General features: G+C 42.0%; 1 protein-coding gene across 1 annotated transcript in view; it reads left to right on the plus strand.

Moving 5' to 3' along the window:
• Positions 1 to 24,867, plus strand: part of PARD6G (par-6 family cell polarity regulator gamma) — a 64,190-nt gene that overhangs the window by 35,720 nt on the left and 3,603 nt on the right. The window lies entirely within an intron of this gene.

The following is a 24,867-nucleotide window of genomic DNA, read 5'->3' on the forward strand; positions in this document are numbered from 1 at the left end:
CTCCAGCACATGCCTAGGTTTTCCACTTGATTTAGAAGCAGACTTCTCATAGGGATGAGCTGAATTTTGTTTGTTGTTGCCATGAGCAGAGAGATTAAAAATTGAGGAGCAGCACACTGATCTCCCTTCTCCTCCTCCAAAACAAATAAGGGTTGGATTTTTATTAAAACCACAGCTAAGTTTTGTTTCTTAAATGAAAACACACACTTTATTGACTTTTAAAATCAGGTCTAGCCCTTCCAGTCATGTTTTCTTATTAAATGTGCCCTTCTCTTAGTCTCTCTGAAATCACTTGCAAGTGGAGTTCAATGAAGAATATATTTTGATGTTTTTATAGTAAAGAGGGAGGAGATCAGGCTCTAGTTGATCTGCTAGTGAGACTCTTCGAGGAAATCTATCCCCAGTGAATATCTCTGTTTCAATTACTTCTACGATGGCTGAGCTTCCCCTGTGCCTTGGCAGAAGGGCATCTGCTTTGCCAGCAGGCAGGAGATGAGATGCTGAAGCTGTTCTGATGATTGTCTTGCTGATTTTGGCAATACCTCTCCTCCTATCCTCTGCCTTCCTTCAGCAGCTGCCTCTGCTGAATGAGAAATGCACTTTTCCCCTGTCCTGCTATGTATGAAGGGAGAATTCATTTCTTGGTTTTATCCTATTTCTGGCTTCACTGAAAATGCCTTTGCTGTCTGATTGGGGAGAAGAAATGAAGATGGTTTTGTGCTTGAAGCATCCTTGGTGCAGAAGTTGGTTAAATCTTGTATGTGGCCTTGAAAAACTGTTCTCTGGAACATCACTTGCTTGCAGGTCTGACTTAGAGCAGCAGGTGTTAACCGCTGGTTTCCCTCTGATGCTGATGCCACTTTGGTTTGCTGGTTTTGGCAACTGTTTCTGCTTGCCAGCATTCCATAGGTCTCCTCAGCATATGGGGCCAAGCTCTGACTTCACAAGATGCGTAGGTGGCCGTGTAGTGTGTTGCTAAAGCTGCTTTAATTTCTTCACAAATATGTCTGTGCTGGCAAGATTCAAGGTGACTGTCACAGCAGTCTCACAGCACCACAGCTGTATGGCACAGCTGACTTCTTATCCCTTCTCCTGTGAAGAAAGGGACTTCTGCTGACTACTTGAATACTTGAATTGTTGGAATCTGGAGGAGGCAAGTGGTAGATACTGGGAAATGTCTTCTCCACACTACTTGCTGCAGAAGAAGCATTGCATTGTGCTGATGTGAAGCTGTGACTTGGTTATTTTGGTTTGGTTTTTTTTTCGTGCCTGGAGTCTTAGCAGACCGTCCTTGCTGGGAATCCACAGGAAATGAGTGGCTGGAGGTGTCTCACTACCTTATGAAAACATGTCAGTTGTGTGATGTCTGCTCTTTCAGCAGGTGTGCTTATACAATGAGTAGCCTTACACGGGGTGTGGGAAGGCAGATTGAGTGAGGAGTGGTAATGCTGATTTGACATACGTGAAAATGCTCAAACAATTTGTTGGAGTCTTTCATGATCAGGTCTAGTGTGATACAGAATGCCAGGAGATCCAAGGGGAGAGAACCAGAGGCCAAAGTCTAGATTACACACATCCCCCCCCCCAAAAAGGGCAACATAAGCAAATGCAATAAACAAAGGACTTAATAACCTTCTGTTAACTCTGGTGAAAGTGAGGGGTGAAGTTTAAATATATGCAAAAACCATGAATGTTTTCTTAATAAGTTTCTCATAAAACTCTGAGAATTGTGCTATTTTTTTACTTGACATGCCCTTATGCTCCTATTTTCAAGCCTCAGCTTGTCAAAACTAACATGCCTATTCCTATTCTGTTCTTGTAAACTCCCGACTTTGTCATAGGTGAAATAGTGGAGCTGCAGCTCTGAAATACTTCTGCTTGCAGTCCAGGCCCTTACAGGCAGATGCCTTCAGATCATTTAGAGCTAGAAATATAGAAACTGGGAGCTCATGAGATGGCAAAGACCTGGCTACACCAACCCAAAGACCACTGCTTCTGGCCAGTCATGTAAGGAGGAGTCCTATGGATGTCAATATATGAAGCACTGATGGGTGAGACTGGGAAAGGGAAAGGAGGTGAAGAAGATGCAGGCTTCTTTTGGCATGAGAATAAATGCTTGTGAACTGATGAAATACACCTGTGCTGCAGCTGAAATGGTCCCAAATCAATGGATTTCAAAGAGCTTTCCCATGGCACAAAATGAAAAAATTATCTAACTGGCTTCAGGAGACCACTCTATGAAATTGAGTGTGGTAGTGAGGGATTGGACACGTGTGCTCTGAGAAATTCCTCCAAACCTGAAAGCTTACAAATACCTTACTCTGCCCTTCTAGGGCTCTTGTTTCTGGGTTGAGGAGGTGCTATATTATGAAGGAGGCTTGTGTTGCTACTGAGTGTGCTGTGCTAGTCTGGAGAGTTGTTGGAGAACTAGATATTCAAACAGGAATGAACTGTGACAAACACCAATAGCAATCTGGCAGCACTGAATACTGACATACAGCTATAGTTGCATCGTGTTGGACTTAAAATCCATGTTAAAACCTGCTCTGGTGAGGATAGAGCAATTTTGCCAGAAATAAGGGTTGGAGTGTGTAGTCCTGGAGTAATGTGGCTGCACTGTGCAGAAACTCACTGCAGGAGATGGGTCAGTCTGGTGGTGCTGACTCAGGAAAGGCTTGGTGATAATCTCAAGTCATGACCATATTTATCCTGTGATAAAGCTTTATAAATTGAGTGGCTTTTATAGTGAGTCCTTCCAGCCTTTGGCTACAGGGACAGTGAGAGAGGAGTGAAATGGCTGATTAACACTAATCATCCAGCTGTTAAGGAAGTATATGCTCAGTTTTTCAAGTTATGCAGAAGAATTTTAAGTGGGTTGAATCCAGTATCCAAACTTGAATGGGCATGTTTTCAGGCTAAGTGTTGGGTACAGTTGTACTAGAATACCTTATAGCAAAGGTAGGGTGGAAGATCTTTTGTCTTAATTACCTAAACAAGCTTAGGCTGGAATATGTTTTCGCAAGGTGGTGTCATGTTTTGTGGGATTAAGTCTGGTGTTATCTGGCTTGCTTTTTTTTTCCCTAGGAAGCAAGATGACCACTTCTTCTGGATTGCTAAAGTTGTGGACAAGCATGCTTAGTAAACTAATGGTGATAGTTCAGTATCTAATTCTCATCATCCTGTTTCACAGAATGGTTCTGTGAATTATTATTCTCTTTTGACAGAGTTGCATGACTAGTTGCGTGACTGAAAACTCACTGCTTCCTTCCTTCAGCAGCTGTTTGTTTCATTGCAGCATAGCAGTCACCACTCCTGAAAAAGAAATGATGTTTTGGGAGTCTGATGTAAGTGGGAACATGAAAGAAGTCAGCAATGTGACACTGGTTATTCAAAGGAGGTGAGATAAGAATTGTTCCAGGCAAATGGCACAGGGGCATTTTGTATGTTTTGGCTTTTCCCAAACATAATGTTTGTGCTGCTTCTTATGTTCTCCCCTCTTCCCATATGTGCTCTTCTCTTCCTGTTGAGAGCCTGTTAGAGTCATCCTTCAATTCCCATCTTTTATTCCTCAGGAGTCCTGTAGAGCATATGCACACAAGTGATTGATAAGCCTTTAGTTGCAGAACTGCTTTTACTTCCACAACTCCCAAGAGACTGGTGTGGTTTTGGGCCAGCCCTGTTCTTGTTCAGACATCTCTTAACATGTCTGTCAGGTGTGCTTTCCTTCCTCTCCCTCTCTCCTGTTTTTCTTGATAGCTGTGTGAGATCATCTTTTACCACCACCCCCACCACCCTTATCCCTCCTCCCAACACCTAGCAGTCATGACTTGAGAGAGCAGAGTCACAGGAGGGAGAGATTTTTCTCTGTGGCCTCATCAGTTCAGGGAACAAGAATTTTCTGCTGAGTGCAATGCAGCAGCTGGCTCAATCTCCTGTCTCCTCTGCCCTTAGTTCTGTTTTTGTGCTCTGCTGTAGGAGTGGAGCTGTACAACCTGATTGCTTCAGCAGCTGAGAGGAGAAGCATGGGGAATAGGCATGAAATTACTTTAGGGTAGGGTCAAAATTTATTTTGCATGATGTGTTGCTGGGTTGGAAATGCTGTGTCTTTTCCTAGTTTTAAGCAATGCTCATCTTTCAGAAGCACCAAAGTGGAATGGTGTGGCTTCTGCCCACTTGCAAGTTAACCTGAGCCCTCATAGAGAAGTCACCAAGACATGGTGTGATAGCTCTATCCCTGTAGGCTAAAGAGCTTATAAAGCACTGTTCATTGGACACGTTAGGCTTTGGGCAATCAGTCCACCTATGTGATTGTAACCAGGAGTAAGTCTTCAGAGGACATCTCAACCCTGTTGGGGTGCAGAGGTTGGTGCCAAATTCTGAACAGTTAAAGCAGGCACTGACTTTGATGGCCTCCACAAGACTAGGCCCAGACCTTGAAGACTTGACCAAAACCAAAAATCAGGATGCACTGTCTTGGTGAAAAGGATATAGATCTCTGAAAGATAGATAACGTAATTTTTCTGCAACTTGAGAGTGCATCAAGCTGATGTTTAAATACTGAAGTTCACAAAGCAGATCCAGCTGCAGTTCCACTGACTGCAGTGAAGTGGTAATGATACATGGCAGCCAATGATGCAGCCCTGTAAATCTAGTCACAGCACATGGAGGCCTTACAATGTGCAGTTCTTAATGTATCATTTGACAATAAAAGCTACAGCTTTCTTTTTCTAGAGATGAAAATGAAAGATTTTGATGTGAGTTTTGAATAGGGTTCTGCCTGTATACTGTCTTCAGTGGAAAGAAAAGAGGATACAAATAAATCAGCATTTTGTATCTAGGTGGAGTGACTCGTAAACTTTTCCTTCCTATGCCTCCTGGAAACTGCATTGAGAGCAGCATATCTTAGACTGATGTGTCAAACTGAGGTGTTTGAGGAAATGTATGTAGGTCTTTTAACATAAGTCCTTTCAGTCTTTAGCACTGGTTTTGGTTCCATCCTCTCCCAAATAATGAATCTCATTTTTTTTCTCAGTGCTGGCCACAGTGCTCTTTCTATTTGATGAGCTGATGCTTTACCCTCTAGTTTTCTTATCTCCTTTCTCTGTGGCCAGCCTTCTAGTACTATACAGATTTTGACACTTGTAAATGCTCTCAGTGCTGCTTTTCCATGATATGTGCTCCTTGTAAAGTAATTATTAGCTCAGCACTAACCCCCTCCGCACCCTCCTATTCTTCTCTCTCCTCTGTTCCTGTTCATTTTTATTATTTCTCTTTCTCCATTGTGTTCCTCTAAATATCTCTGTAACTGAGTGTCCATGACAGCCTTTGGCTGTGTGTACACTGGGCTACTGGCTTGTATGCCTCTCTTGTAAAATCTGGATTCTTAGAGTGGATATCTATAAAGTTGAGTGTCTGAAGAAGAGCCTGTGCTTGCTTTTGTTTTTCTGGAAGTTGATTTTTTCACTTAAGTAACCACTGTTTCAGTGAGCTCAGCAGATGGTCAGATGCTTTTTGCTCCTGCCACAGTAGCACTTAACACTGCTTTCCATCTGCTGGCATATCACCATAGCTCTGCTGTCCTTTGTTAGTGATGTTGACCAGACCCTAAGTATTGCTTTAAGATCCTGTCAGAACCTCCTAGGACAAACAACCCTGGTTTTTATCTGCTCTTACTCCAAATCTCACTGAACTCATAAGATGCAAACCTTTCCTTTGTATGTTCCTTCAGAATTTAACCAGATTGTCACAGTGAGCCCTGGCACTGTCCCTTCTCCAGGTTCCTCTGCTGATACTGAAGTAACTTGCTGTCAGTTCTCTGCAGATTGGACTGGAAGGATGTCTGACATTTAGAACAGAATCTGAGTTTAGGAACTTGGGGTTACATTCATGAGTGGTAAATCCAGCTTCTCTTTTCCACTGCAAGGCAATGAGCAGCCATAGAGTCAGCAGTCATCCTTTTGGAGCAAGCTTTCACTGGTAACATTAGGAGCAGCACATCCTGCAGTCAGCAACCTGACTTTAATGGCCTTTTTTCTATGCAGATGGATTCACACTGAGTTTATCACCCCTCTGATGCTGGCCACATGGCCTAGCTTCAGGGAGTGCTCTGCAGAGCTTATCATCATCTGTGCTCCAGCACATGTGTGCATGTACATCTTTGTTCCAGAAGGAGCTTGATGAGGGCAGAGGTTCTTCACTCTCCTTTTGATCCTGGGGCTGCTTGAGGATTGGTAGACAAATTTCAAGGATTTATTCTGAAGCCAGGACAGATGAACAGCCAGTTACTAGCTTGCTATCTTTGTGGTTTTTGTTGATAGTCCTTCAAGTGTTTCTCTTATCTCCAAAGCAGAAGTCATGACTTTATTTCCTGCTTTCCTCAGTAGCTGCTTCAGAGGTGGTGTCTGTATAGTCAGGTGATAACATGCATAAGATTGCTGATTACTGCTATAAAGGCATCCAGAAATAGCTGATACAGAGCTATCATATGTATTTGACTTTATTTAACAGGCCTCTCCTGACTTGAAAAGAATCCTTTCCAAAGCAAAGTCTTCAAATCAAACTTGGAGCAGGCAAGGCTTAGGCTTTTGAGCTAAGACAACATGGAAGCATTTATGTGTAAGGACCAGTGTTTTCAACGTGTGATATAACTTACTGATCTTCAATTTGTAGTCTTCTACTATAAACTTGCACATAAACTGCATTAAATAATTCTGTACTCCCAGAAAATGTATGTGGTTTTGGTTTTTTTTAGCATCTTGGGAACTTTTTAGGAAGGGAGCAAGAGGACTATGAAGGAATGAAAACTTTTTAATTATGGTAGAAATTCTAGGAGAGAGCTGGGTCAATTGACTTGGCCTGGAAATGTCTCATTGTTTAGCTAGGAGGACTCAGAAGAAACAGTTATGCACTAGAAATCCCATAGTCAAGAAAATGTTAAAGTAAAAATCATCTTGTTGATACTGATCTGTGAAACTGCTGGCAGCATTGCTGCTACTTCATTGACCTGATGAATCCTAAACTTTTAGTTTCCCATGGAGAGTGACTAAACATAGTTGGTAATCTGCAGGAGCTAGCAGCAACTTCCTCCTGATGGCTTGGAGGCTGTCAGGGAGGAAACACTCTTACCTGGCCACAAAAACCCACTGTCCTGGGAAAGTGGGGAAAGATACAGCAGTGGGTTTGACTTGCTGTAGCAATCCTGAGGTCAGGCTATGGTCGTACCATGGCATGGCTTATGGCAGCCTGAGAAGATAGAGGCAGAGACTAATTGGATTAGCCGCAAAAGCTAAATGGAAGTGTAGGCAAGAAGTCAACCCAAATTCAAGCTTGAGTACAGTGAATATTTAAAATTCCCAGTCTGAGACCTAAAGGTGTAGCCTTGAACCATGGAGGCATGCTGGAATTGCTTATGGGTTCAATCTGTCCTTTCTGCAAAACTACCAACAGGCTGGATGTGGTCCTCATTACTCATCTCTCTGTTCATAGCCCTTCTTCAGAACTTAACAGTATGGATACTTCTTACTGCCTCTCAAATGTGTTTTCCATATTGCTTTTTACTTTTTGTGGTGTAAACAGAGAAAAACTTTCACACTGAAAGTTTCTCTGTGACTGAAATGGAATGTAACACTGACATGAGCCTTCCCTTCTTTTAGGTTGCCTCTTCACAAGCAGAATTGCCAATAAAGTTCAGTTGAGGCAAAGTTGCTTTTTGGGTTGAATCCAGATTGTCTTCAGGCCTGTTCTGTCTAAACTTGGAAACTGTGGAATGTTCAATACAGTGTGGCTGTGTTCCAGACAGCAGAGGGCCAAAGCAAATGAAAATGTGTGATTGAAAATTGTGAAATGCTTGTTCATATGTATGCATGAATGTAATTTTCATATATATATATATATGAATGAAAGACATTGCATTATTTTTACAGGAAAATTTTGAAGGTTGTTTACAAACCAGTGCTTTCTCTGCTTGCATTTTCTCTTCCACAAGCTTCAATGATCTCCATATTGTGATTAGAATTTGGAGACTCAATGAACCAAAAATGTGGGTCCAGTCACTGCCCTGAAAACAGTCTGTCAGGAGAGACTAGACAGAGTTGCTGCATGAGCAGAGTGCAGCAGGCCAATGGCTGACAATTTGCTTCTCCAAGCAGTTCATCTGTCAATGGCCCTGTTTTTTATTGGTGTGATGATTGGGTTTTTGTTTCCTCAAGCTTTCTGTTGTGTAGAGCCAGCTGCTAGAGTGTTGCCTGTATTAGTACAACGGAGTAATCAAAAGGAGTTTGCTTATCAGCCAGGAGCATCCTGGACAACCTAGTCTCCTGTCAGGATGAAAGAGCTGAGGGTGGAATTTAGTTAGCAAAGATCAGGTTTGTCCATGGGAAGCTGGCAGCATTGGAGGTTTCAGACTGGGCCTGTTGGGTGGGTTTGGCAGAGCTGCACTATTGGTACGAATCAGCCACCCATTAATAGGCAGAAATGAGATCTGTCTGTTACAACTCAGTAATGAGCCAGCCTCTGTTCCAAGGGCCTCACTGCCCTTACTCAGGAGAGATGTGGTGATAGCCTCAGCAGCTGTGTTCTTTCCCAACACTGGGTAGGAATCTGGCTTTTATTTGGGTTGTAAGCTTTCATGAGAAGACCCACAGTATGCCTACTTCCCCTCTCCCCATTTTGCAGCAATTGAGTAAGAGTAGGACAGAGCTGTGCTCAGCCCTGGCTGGAGCAGGTGGCATCCACTTGTGCATGCTTCAGGATGTTAAGTATTTTCTTGCAGTGGCAGTCCCAGCTTTGCCAACTTTATTTGACTCTCACACTAGGATACTAGGGACTGTTTGCCTGCATTTTGTGGTCAGGTTTGAGTTTCATGTCTGAGGTACCTTTTAGCAGGCCAACTCCAGCTAACAGCTTATGACTTAACTTCTAAGGGACCTGTAAAAGTAATACAGCATCTAAGACTTAAAACATCATAATGCCAAGCCTGTCCTAAAATGAAATGACAGATCATAATTTTTGGAAGCTGAAGTCTGTGCATGCCTGGCAGCTCAGTGTCAGAATCCATATAGCAGTCTGAGCCCTGACAATGACATTTGGGAGTGCAACAATAGCATGACACAGAGTACACCTTCTTTTGCAGGGTTGTCCTCTGAGAGGACAGGGCCACGTCTCTCCCCTGGTATCACTTCCTACCCTAACAGGCACTGAGCAATGTTTTTCTGCATGTCCCATGCCTCTCAGTTGCTGGTCACCCTTCTGCAATGATTCTTCGTCCACAAACTTTAGGTTGGTTATCTAGATGAACATCTATACTAATGACACACAAATTGGTGTGCTGTTTCAGGTGTTAGCTTGTATTGGAAGTCCTTTCCCCTGCAAATTTTCAAGTCTAACAGTAAGCAGGAATTCCGTCGCTTTCTGCACCCCACTGACAGCATGAGTTCTGATGAATATTGTTTGAAAGATGTGATCTGGAATATTTTTTTATATTAGAGGTGCCAACAGTGTGCAAAACCAGCACAACAGGTTATATAATACAGCCTGTAAGTTTTAGAGCTAGAATCTCTTGGCTGTATTGCTGGCAGAGAGAGACAACAAAGGCGAGAGAGCAACAGCTTTCATACTTCATTAGACATGTGAAGGGGAGAAAATAAAAACGTTGGAGAGGGAAGAAGTCTGATACAGTACTCTGTCTTTTTTTTCATGTGGCTTTCCCTGCTAGAGCAATAGAGAGAAATTTATCAGTATTGATCTTGTATAAATTCCTAGAAACAAAAGAATTTCTCCATCATTCTGAGTCAAGCTCCACAGTGTAAGAGCTCTGAATTTTCTTGCCATGCTTGGCTGCCTTACCTTGCCCCTAGACTGCAAGGCTTGATGCAGAAGTTGAATTTGGAAGCAGTTTTGTCAGGTGGTGGTGCCGGCTGCTGCTGAGCTGATGAAAACTGGCAGTAGGCAGCAGAGCTGGCAAAGCCCCCTGTGATAGGAATTGTGGTTCAGAGTTTCAGCCAGTTTCAGTGACAGCTTAGTCATCTAAAGAGAACTTGCTGTGCAAACATTCTGCCTAAACCAAGTTCTCAAACTTTACAATTTACTCCAATTGTAAATGCTTTATCAAGATGGTCACTTTCATTTGTTTACCTCCATTGTAATATGAGTGATTTCTTAAAATCACTGTGTAGTGAGAACACTATTATAGAAAGGCAGGCTTTCTCTTGAAGAGTCTGCAAATAATTATGGTTGGTGACAAGTGTGTGTTGACAATTAATATCTGCATGAGCGATTAATTCAACCTGCAATAACTGCAAATGCCAGTTAGGGACACTTCGAATGTGCTGCTGCCCTATGTGCTGATACCTCAAAAATGGAAATCTGAAAGTGAATTTCAGAAAACTGTTTCCTCATAAGAAGAAATGAACATGGGTCTTGTAAGGCTGCCTTCCTTGGGTTTGCTAAGACACAGTTTCTGTTGACTTAGAACATAAGGATGTTTGAAGTGCCCTCACAAATGGGTAGCAGAAAGTTAGTATTTTATTAAAAGAAAATGAGGCTCTTGCAAGGCTTTATTTTGTAGGTTTGGGGTTACAGTGTTAAGAGCCTATGACACCTTTGTTTCTGCCTGTTAACTGTTGGCAGCTGATAGAGCATGGAGTATATGCTGTGAAGGAGATAAAACCTGGGGATTTAAGCATTTTGGTCAAACTGTTGTGCCTTACTTTAAGGCTTACTTAAGGCATCTATAAATTCCAGAGAGGAATAGGACAGAATTTGTACTCATGGTTACTTTCTTCCATTTGTGGCCTTAAGGAAAGCATCCTAGAGACTTCCAAGAATACTCACAAATAAAAATGCTTGAAAAGGATGTGTATGTAGTCTATTGTCAGACATTTTTAAAACTTCTTAGGGAGGGGCAAAAGGGACAAGATATGTCTCTTGATTTCTGAATCAATGTAGTAGAAGGGGTTTGCATCCTCATTTTTTAGCAGACCATTTTGAAAACTTGCAGTTGTTGCCATGTGATAATTGCTTGTACAAGCTTTTTTAAAAAGCATTTCTGTAATGAAGGCAGTTGGCATGCTTTGGAAAGAAGAATCCTCTGAGGGTAATAGATCTGTTAGAAGTAGGCAAAAACCAGCTTAAGGGTCTTGCTTCATTAATACACTTTCTCTCAAGTGGCTGCTTACTGGTATTCTCACATTTTCCTAGCCAGCCTTGGTGTGAACATTCATTCTAACTCTACCATGCCATAAACTTGGCTCTGTGCTGCTCCCTCACTGTCTGCTTGAAAGGTGCAGTCATGCATCTCCATTACTCCTTTTTAAAAGTAAACTTTCAAATCAAGTTGTGAATAAGTCATGTGCAGAGTGTATTTGCCATGAAGTAAGAAAGACTTCCTTAACTGCACTGCTGAGTGTCTTTAGCACCGCTCATCAGGTAGCACGGGTGTGAATTGCTAGAGCTTATGGAGTAAACTGATGTACTGAGAGCCCTTAATTCCTCAGTTTATTCTTAGCCTTAGCTAGTAAATATACCTCGTACAGTATTAACCATCTCATTTGACACATAAGCAGTCCTCTTAATTATTCAGTGCCTTGTTTATTCATATCTCCCTCAAAACTCAGTTTGACCAGTACAAAATGGGTTAGCTTTGTTTGCTTTTTCCTAACTAGCTTGGTCACACTTTGCAAATTCTTGATGATCGTTAACTGTAGCTGCTGAAATGCCTAAACCTTCCTCAGGCTGCCAGAATCAATCAGGTTGACATCTCCCTACCTTGCACCTGTCTGTGCTGAGCTGCTGTGGTTGCTGTCCTGTGGGTGCCCTGTGCCACCACGCCTGGCTCCTGTTTGTGAAGGCTTCTTCCTTCTTCCCAGAGATAGGAAAAGGTGGCAGCCACTCTGACCTTCTGCATTTCCAGTGTCCAAACCTCCTGCTCTGCTAAAGGCCTTGCAGAGATCAGGCAAGGACAATATGGTATTCAAAAAAATTCATTGCTTGGTGTGGTTCTAATATCTAGTATTCTTCCTCAGTGATTGGAATAACTTTTGAAGATCTCTAATTTTCAGACATAGTAAATTGTAAATTACTTCTGAACTGAAAGTTTTATGACCTGTGAATTGGAGATCCGCTGTTGGCCACACTTAACTAAAGTACTGAGACACGAGCTTGTTTAGGCTGGCAAACATAGCTGCTGCCTCACCAACTGGTGACATTATTTCCTTCTGGATATTCCCTGTTGGCCTGCAAGTCAGTGCCAAGGTATATAGAGTGACTCACTCCTTGTAGTGCTTCCAAGATGGAAATTCTAAAGTCTAAGCTCTGAGGTGACAATAGTAATATTTTTTGCTTGTTAGGCTAGGGGTGAGCCCAAAGGGGACACATCCATATCCAGCTCCCCAGCTTGCCACTGCCTTTTGCTTACCAAGTGGATTTCTGTGAGGCTGGCCTTCTGTTTGGGAAATTTGCTCGGACAGGCTTGTAGTTTTAGGGAGGATTTTATGTTGCTGTTTGGCAGAAAGCTCCCATTGTGAAGGAGCTGGGGCTGACGCTGCATAACACGAGGAGTCTCCTACGCAGCATCCTCCCACAGGCTGCCAGCCCGAGAGCACAGCGCTGCTGCTCTGCAAAGCACAGGGAGGGAGAGCGCTGGGAGCTATTGGCTAACGTGGTTATGAAGTTAGGAATCTCCTCCTCACTTCCTGTGGGCTGTGTAACACAAGAGCAAGACTTTTTAATTAGCACAACAATCTGAAGCGAGCAAAAGAGCAGAGCTCAGCTGAAACAGTTTTCCCAGCTGTTTGGGCAAGCAGATGATGTGAAATCTGGCATGTTAACTTTACATTGGCCTTTGACTGATCTGACATGAGAGGCATAAAACCAAACAGGAGAAATATGTGTTACAAATGAGATTCTCCCTTCTATTGACTAGCCTTTTGATCTCTGTGATGCCTAGCTGGTCTTGAATGCCTTGCCACTCTTTCACTTTACTTCATGTAGTCTTATTATCAGGATTTTCCAGATTTTTTTTTCCACAGACAAGCAGGTAATTCATAGCCACAGCCCTTTTCCAACTCTCTCTCTTAAACTTTCAGTACCATATCTGTGTATTAAAAAGTGGAGACCAAGAGTTCAAGTGGATTCCTTTCAACTAACATATCATTTGATTTGCCACGGTCAAAGGCCTGACTTGTGTGAAATGAGCTGATACAGACAATGGCAAGATGAGCTGTCTTGTGCAGAGTTTTAGCGTGGTGATGTGGTTGTTAGATTGCATCCATGCAGAAGGAAAAACTGGAGCTGAGCAGATAAATGCAATCTGCCTGGGTAAGGAACAGAAGCCCAGAAAACAATCCTACTAAGTTTTTATTTATTTTTTTTTCCTCAGTGCAGCTCCCTGAATTAATTTGGTGTTAGCTGCTAAGCTAAGGACAGGTGTTGTTAACTTTGGAACTTGTTTGGCCTGTCTCTTTGATGCTCTATCTGTCCTTCAGCATAGGAGGAAGCTCTGGGATCTTCCCAGTTTCTGCAGGAGGTGCCCTGCACAGATGCTTGTACAGAACAAAAAGGTGCTGGGCTTTGGTTCTTGGTCACCTTTAAACACATAAAGTGTTATGTCCATAATACTTAACATAAGCACAAAGAAAACTTGAGAGAGTTGTTGGTTCTTAATGTTGATCTGAACACTGCAGCTGCAAAACTTTGTCATACTGGTAGACTGTAAATAAGATGTTCTATTAGCTAGTGTGTTAAAATATAGCACAACTCAGTGCTGAGTGTTTGTATTCCCCTCCAAAAGCATCTTAGCAAGAAGGCATTTTACTCACAACAACCTCTTAGCCATTGTTTTGTTTTATATAGTTATTTGTCTTCACTTTTCATGTCTTTGGAACGTTTTTCCTCTGAAGTTGGAACACATCATTGAATAAAAATTCTTGTCTTGGTCACCATTTGGCTCCTGTTGTGGGAATTAAGTATGGATTTAGTAATACTGCCTGATCTTATTATTAAAGATCTTGCCAATTCTTGATGCTGTCTAGCAATTTAAGTGAGGTGAGGAAAGACAGAAAAGTAACACTGGGCTTTTGTCTAAAGAAAGCAGAAGGTGTTTTTAATTCATTCTTGTTTCATGCGGGAGGTGAAGATGTGATCAGGCTGCTCACAGTAGAGCCCCCAAGGGACTGAAGGTGGAGAAAGGTCTCAGAAGCAGACACAAGAAGTGGTGAGCCAAGGTTACTACTGGTAGCAGTTCACTGTCTCTGGGACACAGCCTGTGTCCAAGCTTGTCAGCTTAACAAGCACTTGCCTTTTGTATGGAGAGGATGCTTCTGTTGAAAGCATTCTTGGAAGCAAACTATGCAGTGTAATGAAAATAAGCCCTAACATACCTCATCTGTTCTTTCCTGCCTTTGAACGCTGCAAATCCCTCCTCTTTCCTTTAAAGCTGCTGGGCTTTGCATAACCTCTGATGTATTCTCCAGGTTTTTAGTTTAACCATTTTAATGGGAGCTTAGTCTCCCATGAACAGTAAACTTTTATTTTTAGCCCTTCAGGATTCACAGATGAAAAGGACTTTATGTAATTAGTTCTCTTGTGTGGGATGCTTTTCTTTAAGGTGTCTTTTCTGGAACTTGAAATAGTAGTAAATCAGGAGGAGCAATTCCACACTAAGTAGTTGCACAGCAGTAGTCTGGCCACAACTTGATTCTCCAGCTACAGTAAAATTCATGTCCTAACACAGTTGGTTCACTTAGAGCAGGGATCAGGCTATGAAGGCTATATGTTCTGTCAGGTAGATGTCTGCCCGTAGCCCCCATCAACAGGCAAATGTGGTAATGACTCAGTGTTATCTCTTGTGTAACAGGAAAGCTGAGATCATTAAAGGAATTCCCAGTGGCATGAATGCTGGGTGTACCCGTGGCATTGGAAACCTCCGTTCATTGTGGCAGGACATTGTTAGCATCAGAGATCCGGGCTGAACTTGAGCAGTGTCTGTGTTTAGCATCTCTGGAGCAGCCATGCCAGTCAAACCATGAGCAGAAGTGCCATCACTTGCTGCTGCTTCTGGCAGAGTTATGCTTTCATTCAAAAACACTTGTTTGGCTAGAAGCTGTAGGTCTGTATTTCTGTGTTTGGTGTGACTTTTCTGGTGAAATACGTGGAGTAACTGGTGCTCCCAGGAGACGTGTTGATGCTCACAGCTGTCAACACTGATATTCTTTAAGGAAGCAAAATGCTTGCATGAGGCCTAAATTATATTAGTAAAAAATAAAAGTTTTCTTACATTTGAGCCAGTAAATGTCAGCTTCACTTGCCATGTGTCATGTTTTGTTCTGATATCGTGGAACCTGATCTAATACTTTAATTTATGAATAATCACTTCCTGTCTGCCACTCCCTTGTTTGTATCATGTGCTCAAAGGAAGAAGCACTTTTTTAAAGGAAAAGTGCATCAGCCATGAGCTTACCACACTCACATAATGATGGAGCATCTCAGAAGTTGGAAGAAAGAAGCCAGATATTAAGCAGTGTAAACATGGGTGGTATACTTGGGATTTTTTTTTTTTTTCAGTGTTGCAGATCAGTGCTTAATGTTCTAGGAAAAGAGAAACTTCACAGTCCAGTTAGTGGTCATCTGTGGGATAAGCCCCTCAATTATGCAGGTGCTGTGAATGTCAGCAGATCTTGGGGAGTCTCCTCAGCTGCAAAGTTTGCCCAAGCTGCAGCCTTTAATTACTTTGTGTACATAATTGAGTAGATCTGTAGCCAGTGATGGAGAAAGGAATACAGCATTATAAAAATGTTACAGAAATCACTTAGCCTGTAACTCTACACAGCTTATCCTTCTGCCTGAATCACCATGATCCTTTAAGCTGCTTCTAAGTAAAACATGCAGTTTTTACTGACAGAATTGGGGATGAGAGTTAAGGGCTTCTTACTTTCTGATGACAGCCAGGAAAGGTTATTGCTAATCTAACATTAAAAGTAACAAGTTGATTTTAAGCAATGGAGCCACAGTTCTTGTATGTTAGGCAAGGCTTGGTTTCTGTCTTGAAGAAGAGGGGTGGGGACATTGCTTCTGCCCTCATGATCATTCAGGAAAACTCTGGCTTTGCACTCTGCAGGCGGCTTTTACTGCCTTGCAACCTGCCCTCAGGAGAGAGGGCTACCTGGCTTTTGCTTTGTTTATAACCGGGGAGAAGATGTTTTCCATTTGTGAGGTGAGCAGCCATGTCCTCCGAATGGGGAAGAGTGCCGGCAACTTGGGCAGGTATTACAAATGCAGTTTGAATTGTAATACACTGGGCTCTTGACCTTCTCCTCTGCATCAGAAAACCGAGCATTAAATATATTTATATAGGAGGTGTTTGCAACTTTTCTGCTTTGCACCAGCAGCACTTTGAAGTTGCTCCTCCCTTGTCCCCCACCTGAGGAGCCCGCGATTTTGTTTCGCTCGCTGATGCTCCTTTTCTTTTCCATCATCTCCGTGAGGGACGCGGGGTTGTGCCGGCCGGCTCCTTGGCGGGGATGGGGCTGGCTCACACCCGCTTCTGCCAGGGCTCGGTGCCGCTCCTCCTCCTGCCCCGGGGCTGGCTGCTGCCTGCCCCGGCCTGCTGCAGCCTGGGGAGCAGCGGCTGGAAGGCGTGTCCGTGCAGGGCAGTGCCGCCGCTCCTGCGCCAGCAGCACACCGGAGATGGGCTGTCCGGGATTCCCACAGTCCCGGCAGGCAGCAGGCATCCCGTGCGGCCGGGGGCCGCAGGTGGAGCGGGAGGCTGCCAGCGCCGCAGGGCCCGGGGCATCCGGGGCAGCGGCTGCGCGGCGCTGATGAGCGGCTGCAGCTGGCGGGGCTGGCCGCCGCCGCCGCTGTCCTGTGACTAACCTGGCTCCGGCCAGCAAAGCTTGGGAGACTCCCAGAGGTCGTGACTTGAAAGACAAGTGTTGTAATTAATTTCTTATGCCACGCTTGTTTTGAAGCCTTTTTAATTCCATGATAAGAGGCAGAATCTGGAGTTCATTTACAATCCGCTGGGCTGGAGGCAGGAACCAGAAAAGTGCTTTGGGAAGCGCTGCAAATGTTTTTCTCTCCCTCCCCCCTTTTGCAGGATATATGTGGTATTATCACACCACAACAGTGAAGCTATCAAAACATTATTGTGTCCTCTTTTTGAAGAGAGAAAACACAACCTTAGAAAAAGTTTTAACTGCTTAAAACCACATCTTTCTCTGAGAAAATCTGGTAGCAACTTCAGAACACACCAGGATAGAGAGGAAGAGATTGCCATTTATTTATTTGAGACTTATATTTTCATTAAATATGAACTTCTCCACAGTTTGGTGATTTTTTTTTTTAAAAAAAAATTTTTACTGAGAATTTAGAAGAATAAGTGAAAAGACACTTCCTAGCTTGCCTGTCTGAACTAGCTTGGGATGAATAAGGTGTTACTCAGCAGAAGAATGCGTGAGAAAGAATTACTGCAGAACAGAAAACATTCTTTTTAAGAGTATCCTTGTATGTCACAGATTTAATGTTTGCAGCAATTGAATGTCTGTATTGCCACCTTCGAATAAGTGCTCCCGGTTCTGGTATATCTTTTCCTTCCAAGAAGAAAAACTGCTTCCATGCTACAGAAACATGATTAGCAGTTAGTTGAGCACAGGGTAATAAAAGAATCTTGATTGCTATCAGTTTTGCTTTTAGCTATGGAGAGAGGATCACCCTAGACTGGAGAGGAGGAGAGCACCTGGCAGAGAAAGTGTGCTTAAGTGGCAGACAGTAGCAGAAGGGAGTGTGAAGTGCCACACTGGATTTGGATTCCCTCAGCTGAGCCACAAGCTGTGTTAGCTGGGTAATAGAGGTTCTGCCTTCCTGGTGTGGCTCACCTCTGCTGGCCATTCAAACGATCTTTGTTGCTGATCAAGTTGCCTCTGAACAGAGGAAAAGGCTGTGTCTTAATATTTTTGTCTGTAGGGTGACGGTTTTGGTCAGGTTCAGTATTGCAGCCCTTAAAAATAATTTCCTTTCACCTCTGGCTGTGTAAATAGTCTTGTCATGCAAATACACCACCTTTATTTTGTGCTGCCTTTCCAAGCTACATTTGAAGCTTCTCCTGAGACTAGTATAAAATAAAAATTTTGTTTCTTTTCAGAGGTATAAAATTTGTATTCTGAATTCATGTGATCCTGAGGTGATTTTTTTTTTTTTTTAATTACTTGTGATTTTTACAAATATTGCAGCTATGAAAAATAGAATTATATTCTCCTGCATTTGGTCTTTGGCTCAATCTGTAAGCATTTCATGCCTTCCACACTTTAGACTTGTGCAAGAAGTAATATTTTCTACTACCAGTTGGGAAATTGTTATATTCAATATTCACCCGATAAAATGTATCACTTTTTGTGTCATTAATGAGATTCGTATTGTATCTGCACTGGCTAATAAGACTTATTGCAGTTTCTCATTTTGTTTTGCATAGACATACATATTTTCTATTGGAAGAAGTGATTCCTTTAGTGCCTTTTTGAGGGAGCAAATGGTGCTCCCCTCAGTTGCCTGATCTGAATGAATAGGACAGTGTTTGCAGGTGAAAAACTGAGTGGTTGAAGTAGAACAATTAAAGGTTGCTTTTTAATAAATTTAAATCTTTAAGTTTATAATGATGACTTGCTGAATAGATTGTATGAAATTATCAGTTGGAGAGGGTGATTTTGAAGATGATTTTCCCCCCCTTCCCCAAACATCTTTGAATAGGATTGATAGCTCTCCCATTTTGGTGCCATCAGCTGAGTGAACACATTGTGGATGGTTGCTGGGAGTTGTTGGATACATGATGATTGGCCAGCAGGAGAGCTGTTTACAGGTGATGCTGTTGCTCTCTGCATGTGATCCAGTACTGCTGCTGGGTGTCCTCACTATCCTGGGCAGCCATCTCACCATCAAAACCTCCTGGGCAGCACCTGTGACCTGGGATGAACATAATGCTGATCGATATCTTAGAAGTGCAGCAGAAACATGACTGCTCCCAACTTCTGACTGACCTCCCGCAGGAAGTGGGAAAGATTAACTAATACTTTAAAAAACCCAGCAAAGAAGCCAAAGCTCAAACCCCACAATTTTCTAGTGCTGCAATAATGTAATCTTGGCAGAATGTGGTTAGTGGAAAACAACAACAGGAGAAAGGCTGTTTTTGTTATGTTTTAGGATAGAAGAGAAGTCACATACCAAACTTAGAAGAAGGAAACCCTGACAATCCTGGTAATCACTACCTGCACTTCCACTGTAAAATCTGGAGCCCTGTAGCTGGCTTATGGGACAGTTTGGAGAGGTGGGTTTTGGTATTTCTGAGGACAAGGATAACTTTGGAGGTACATGCCTGGGTGCTTACTTATTTTTGGTAGTACCTGTCTCTTCCAAAGGGTCACTTCTTTCAAGGGGAAAACTTGCAGGTCGTGCTTCTGCTCCACTGAAGCAGGGCTGGGAATCAAAGGGCCTCCTGCTGGGAAAGAGGTTCAGCAAGGGAACAGTGGCCTCTGATGACAAGCAGTGAGAAGTGCAGGAGGCCACACCAGTAGCGCAGGCTGAAGTTCCAAGGAATGGATTGTCTCCATCCTCAAAGCAACCAGTTTAAAATTGTTTTTTATACATGTCTGACATAGTAAAAAGACTGAGATGAATACAATTCTAGTTTTGACTGCTGTAACAGGCTAAATCAAAGAACAAAATAACATTTACCTTCTTGAAAGAACATAGGATATTGCAAGTTTAAAAACATGTTGGAAGTAGAAATACATTTGTATTATACATCTGTGTTACATTTTAATCCTAACCTACTAATGATCACTTCCTAAGTAGGAAGGCAAATTTATCTCTCTAGTACTGACTGAATCACTGGAGAAAGAAGGGTGCCTTTTGCAAAACTGCAGTTTATTAGGCATAGTTCCTGCTTCAAAAGTCCTGTTGAATGTTAGTGATAAACTATAAGATCTAGGTGGTCTTCTAAATGTTGATGAGATCCTGTCCAGTTTCTTCTGATACAGTGATATGAGGGGAGAGAGAGGAATGAGTATCTGTGTGGGGGTCTGTGCCTGTGTGGGATACATTACTTGATTTTTGACAGAATAGCAGCTACAGCTACTTTACCTACACTGTGGTTTTTTTTGTTTGGTTCACCTAGAGGTTGCCGGCAGCAGTATGGCTGATTCTTTTTTAATATTTTTAATATTCCTGCAACACATACAATACAATGTTAGCATTCAGATAACCTTCTTTTCCCCACCATTAAATACGTTGATGAGCAGTATTGGTACTGGTCCTCCCCCCAAGTCATAGTTCATTTTGTATCTGTTTCCTCTTAAATCCATTTGCATGCAGTCAGCCTTACAGGTCATAAATGAGAGACTGTCAGCTTATTTGCTGCCTGATTGCTTTCACAAATGCTTCTGGTGTTGATCTTTCTGAGAAAATAGAAAGTGATTGCAGTTTCTGTCAAACATGGAGTGTTTTGTAGCCGGGACACAGAAAGGTAGAAGGGTTAAACATGACACGTTCCCTTGAAGTGGCTTTATGACTGCTGCTAATTTGAATTCTCAGTAATAGAGATCTGTTGGATGGAGGGGTTACCCTTCACTATTAATGACTCATTGGCCTCCTTCCCAAGCTGCCTGAAGTGCCGCTCTCCCTAGTGGAAGTAATTTTGTCTTTGAAGTACTTTCCAGAGCTGTCAACTAATGTTCCACAGTTCCCAGAGGAAATAATAAGCCATGAGTGCATGTACACTGAAAATATAGAGTCTGAAACGAACTGTTCCTATAGGAGCCTGGCAGTCTGCTTCTCTGTGGAATTCAGCTTGTTTATACAATCTTATCTGGCTAAGCTTTGGTATTTTATCTGGCAGGCAGTTCCTATGAAAAGCAGCTGTCCAAGCAGTGGGAGTGGTGCTCCTGGTGGTTTTTTCAGAAGGTCTATAATTTCTTGTTTCATGTAAATTGCAGAAATACAATACTCTCTTGGCTACAACCAAATGCTCTAAGCAGTTTTCTTAGCCTTATAAATAGCCCTTTAGTATGCTCTGCTGTTATGTCCTGTGTGACTTACGATAGGATTCGTGATGCCCACTAGGAAGGTGTAGGGTATTCTGTAAAGCCACAGGCTGACTACAGAATTGTTAGAAGAGCACCTCAAAGTTATAGATTTTACTGGTATTCTTTTGTACCACCACTATCACCGTTGTCAAGAAAGTGAGCACAGTCTCTGTCTCTGCATTAAGAGATCTGTACATATATCTTCTCTAATATAAAGATCCCTATAGGTAAGTAGATAGTGACAATGCTGTTAAAAAAAAAAAAAAAAAAAAAAAAAAGAAAAACCAAAAACACCCCACCAACCAAACACATAGTAACAGAAAAGACTCAGCCAAAATACTTCAGATTTTGTGTAACTCATTGATAGAGAAAATGGTTCTTCAAATGTAATGAAAGCTGAAGCGAGTTTGAGGTATTTTTTGTGTAGCTTTGGAATGCAGATTCAAGTAAGAAGAATTGAAAAGGTCAGGAGTTCTTCTCCAACTGTGGTAAATTTTGTTCCTCATCTCTTTTTACAGGAACAGTATTTTCAGTCGGAAGCAAACTGTGGGCACAAGTACCATTCAGTCCAAGTCTTTTAAAGTTTAGTGGTTATCCAGGATTATCCATCCAGTTTGTAATACATATTATCTGAAAGTACTGCACCTTGTAGATTAAAATGGTTCATATAATCTGGTGTATTCTGAGACATGAGGGACGTATTCAAGACCTAAAAGACTAATTCTTCCTCTGTCACCTGTATGTAACATTTAACTCTGGTCTCCTTTGAGACATAGAAAAATATGACACCGTGTAAGATTCAGTGCTTTAAGCTTTGTTCAGATGTGCCATTTGATGACACTTCTCATGCAAGTGTACATGCAGAGCTCTATAGACCCCTTTTGCAAAGCAAAATTTCATATTGCAACAAATGAAAAATGAGAATTTAGCTCTGTCTGGTTCCATATAGTACAGACTGGTCTTGCTTGAGACCTGGCATGAAGTACAGTCCATTTCTTTAGCTGAAGTGGCATTCCTGCTTGAAATCCTGTATGGCAAGAAACTCAAAACCTAACAAGCTGCTGACCTTCATTAAAAGTGTGTCATCATAAATTATGCACTGATACAGTTTCTGTTTCAGCCCAACACATGCCACCTGAGCAGTTCAGTACTGGAAGGGGGTGGTGTTGTGTGACCACTCTGTAGTTGATAAAAGTAAGTGATGCTGGCTAACTTCTCCCAGCTCCCTTGTGAAGAAGGAAATTTTATTTTCACTGTGGCAGGGATTGATGACTTTCAGCTGCCACAGCAACAGCCAATGATGTTGAGATACTTTGCTTTATTCCTGCAGCAAGAGTATTGATTCTAAATAACATCAAGGTGTAGCTGTTTCATTCTACAGGAACTTTTTTGTTTTGTTTTGTTTTTAATTTTAAGGTGATGTCTCAAGTGAATGTAACTGCTAGAGAGCAGGTTATCTTGAATTCAAGTGATGTAATAATCCCTGTATTGTCAAAGAGCATGTATTCTGAAGTTCATTTTTTTCTAGAAAGTAAAGTTAACTAATATTTTTTTTCTTAAAAGTTCTTCAGAAGCTCTGATTTCTCCAACCTGTAATGGCTTTTAACAGGCTTTATCTGTTAAAATTACAATTTCATCTTCCTCATATAGAATCCCATTTATAGTCAGAGTTGGAAATTACTGCTTGGCACTGTTATAAAACCAAAAATTCCAGTCACCAGCAGGACATGGACTTCATTTTTTACCATGGTCCAGCCCTGTAATACTAAATCCTAGTGGTCACACACTGAAGGTAACCTGCATACTTGTAATCCCTGCTCATTCCTGGTTTGTGCTTGGAGGAAAAAGTTAGCATTTTTGTGGTGAGATGGGCTTTTTGTTATTAAAGGAGGTGGTTGTCTTGACGCTGTTCAGAGGTTAGGAATGCTGGCAATCATCTGGGAAGACTAGTTAGTGGGCTGAGTACAGGTGAGAAGGTCACAGGCACAAAACAACCACTTCTTTTGTGCCATAGCCCTGCTGGTGGTTCAGCTCAAGGAAGGTGCTTCAGAAACTACTTATGTCTGTTAGGGGGGCCATCATGCTTCTGTGACTTTGCTACTTATCATCACAAACTTGTATCTTGTGAGAATTAACTCTCTAGGTTGTTGTTAATTTAAGGGAAAGAAAAGAGTTTTGTCAAGAAATATTCACAGATTAATTATCTGACGTAGCTTTTGCAAGTCTGCCCTAAAGTAATTAAGTGTTAATGTACTAACAGAAAGAGAGAGGGAGATAACAGCTACCAGCCTGCTTCCAGGGGATAGATGGCTAACCAGGGCACGTGTTTCATTTTATCTGCAGTGCAGTGAACTGTACTGACCTGCCTAATTTTCTGAGTCTTTAAGGAATGTAGGTTTTGTTTTAATCTTTTTTGCCAGTAGTCCCAGAACTGTCTTAAATGCATAAACCCACGTGTAATTTTAATTGGCATTTTAAACTGAAAATTTGTGATAAAGGTTCTCTTGGACATTAAGGCACAGAACTACTATTCTACAGCACTCTGTTTCAAGTAAGAAAGAATTTAGATTCTAGATCTGAAGCCCTAAGCTGTTTTCATAGAACTGTCACAGAAATGTATCAGTGAATTGTGGGGGTGAGCTGGGTGCAGTGTTGGAGATTAATGGTGATGAAAGATATCTCTTGTACACCCATACTTTACAAGGAAAAATATTTGTTGTGAACCTTTGGAATCATCCATCAGAAGTAGCTGAATGTAGATGGTGATCTTGTTGATGGAAGAAGAGGAATAATACCTGGCTTTGGCTGCAGTAATTGGCTACTGTACTCAAGAGAGTAGTCACTGCACTGATTGTTCACCAGGTGGACTTGAGAAGGTGCCATCTTTCCACAGTCACTGTTTTGGTTGTGAATAAAATTCCAGAAATCACTTGGGAGCTTCTTGTGTTTGGGTGATTTTAAGGACTGTGCCTCCTGTGCCTCACTGGTCTAAACACAATAGGGCCTGTGCAGCTAGTAGAGCTCTGAACATCCTGGGAGGAGAGAGAAGAGGTGAATGTGGAGTTAAACACAACAGATTTGTCCAAGGAGCATCTTGATTTCACAGAAACTTTCCTTCAGGATGACCTTCCAGATGCCTTGTGATGTCCTCAGGGTTACTATAGCCAGTGTAAATAAGTTTTAGGAGAATGCAGAAATAATCTTTCTGAAGTCTTTATTTTTTCCAGCCCAAAGGACTATGTAGGACCACTGCATAACTTAAACTGGAAGGGACCACCTCTGGAGCCCAGCTAATCTAACACCCTGCTCTGAGGAGGCTCAGATCAGGTTGCTACTGACCACTTTTTTTAGGTGTTCTTTAATTAGTGTAACTTAATGTCACTTGATTGAAGTCTGCCAATAATAGGTCTTCAAAGTGGGCTTGAAAATTAAACCTTGCAAGACATAAAAATGCAATTATAAGCTTGTTTTTACTAACACCCTTTTCCCTCCTCCAGTCTTTATCAGGTAGAGGTATTGTCTTACCCTCTCCAAACATTTCTATGCAAGGTTAATTTGTCAGAGAAGCAGTGGCAGTTCTGAAATTGTACTTTGTATGGTACTGCTCATCTTCAACAGGAGAGTAAACTGAAAGTCTGCTAGTTTATCTGAAAAGTATGCTTAATCTCCTGGTGAAATAACTTTCCAGCGAGTGCATGTTCATGTTTAAAATCGCAATATTTTTATGGTGAGATACAGTGATGTAATTTGCACACTAACAACTTCATGTGTTAAGTGTTTTTTATGCAAAGCACAGCATGAA

This window comes from Oenanthe melanoleuca, chromosome 2 (assembly GCF_029582105.1).
Source record: "Oenanthe melanoleuca isolate GR-GAL-2019-014 chromosome 2, OMel1.0, whole genome shotgun sequence".
Lineage (NCBI taxonomy): Eukaryota > Metazoa > Chordata > Aves > Passeriformes > Muscicapidae > Oenanthe > Oenanthe melanoleuca.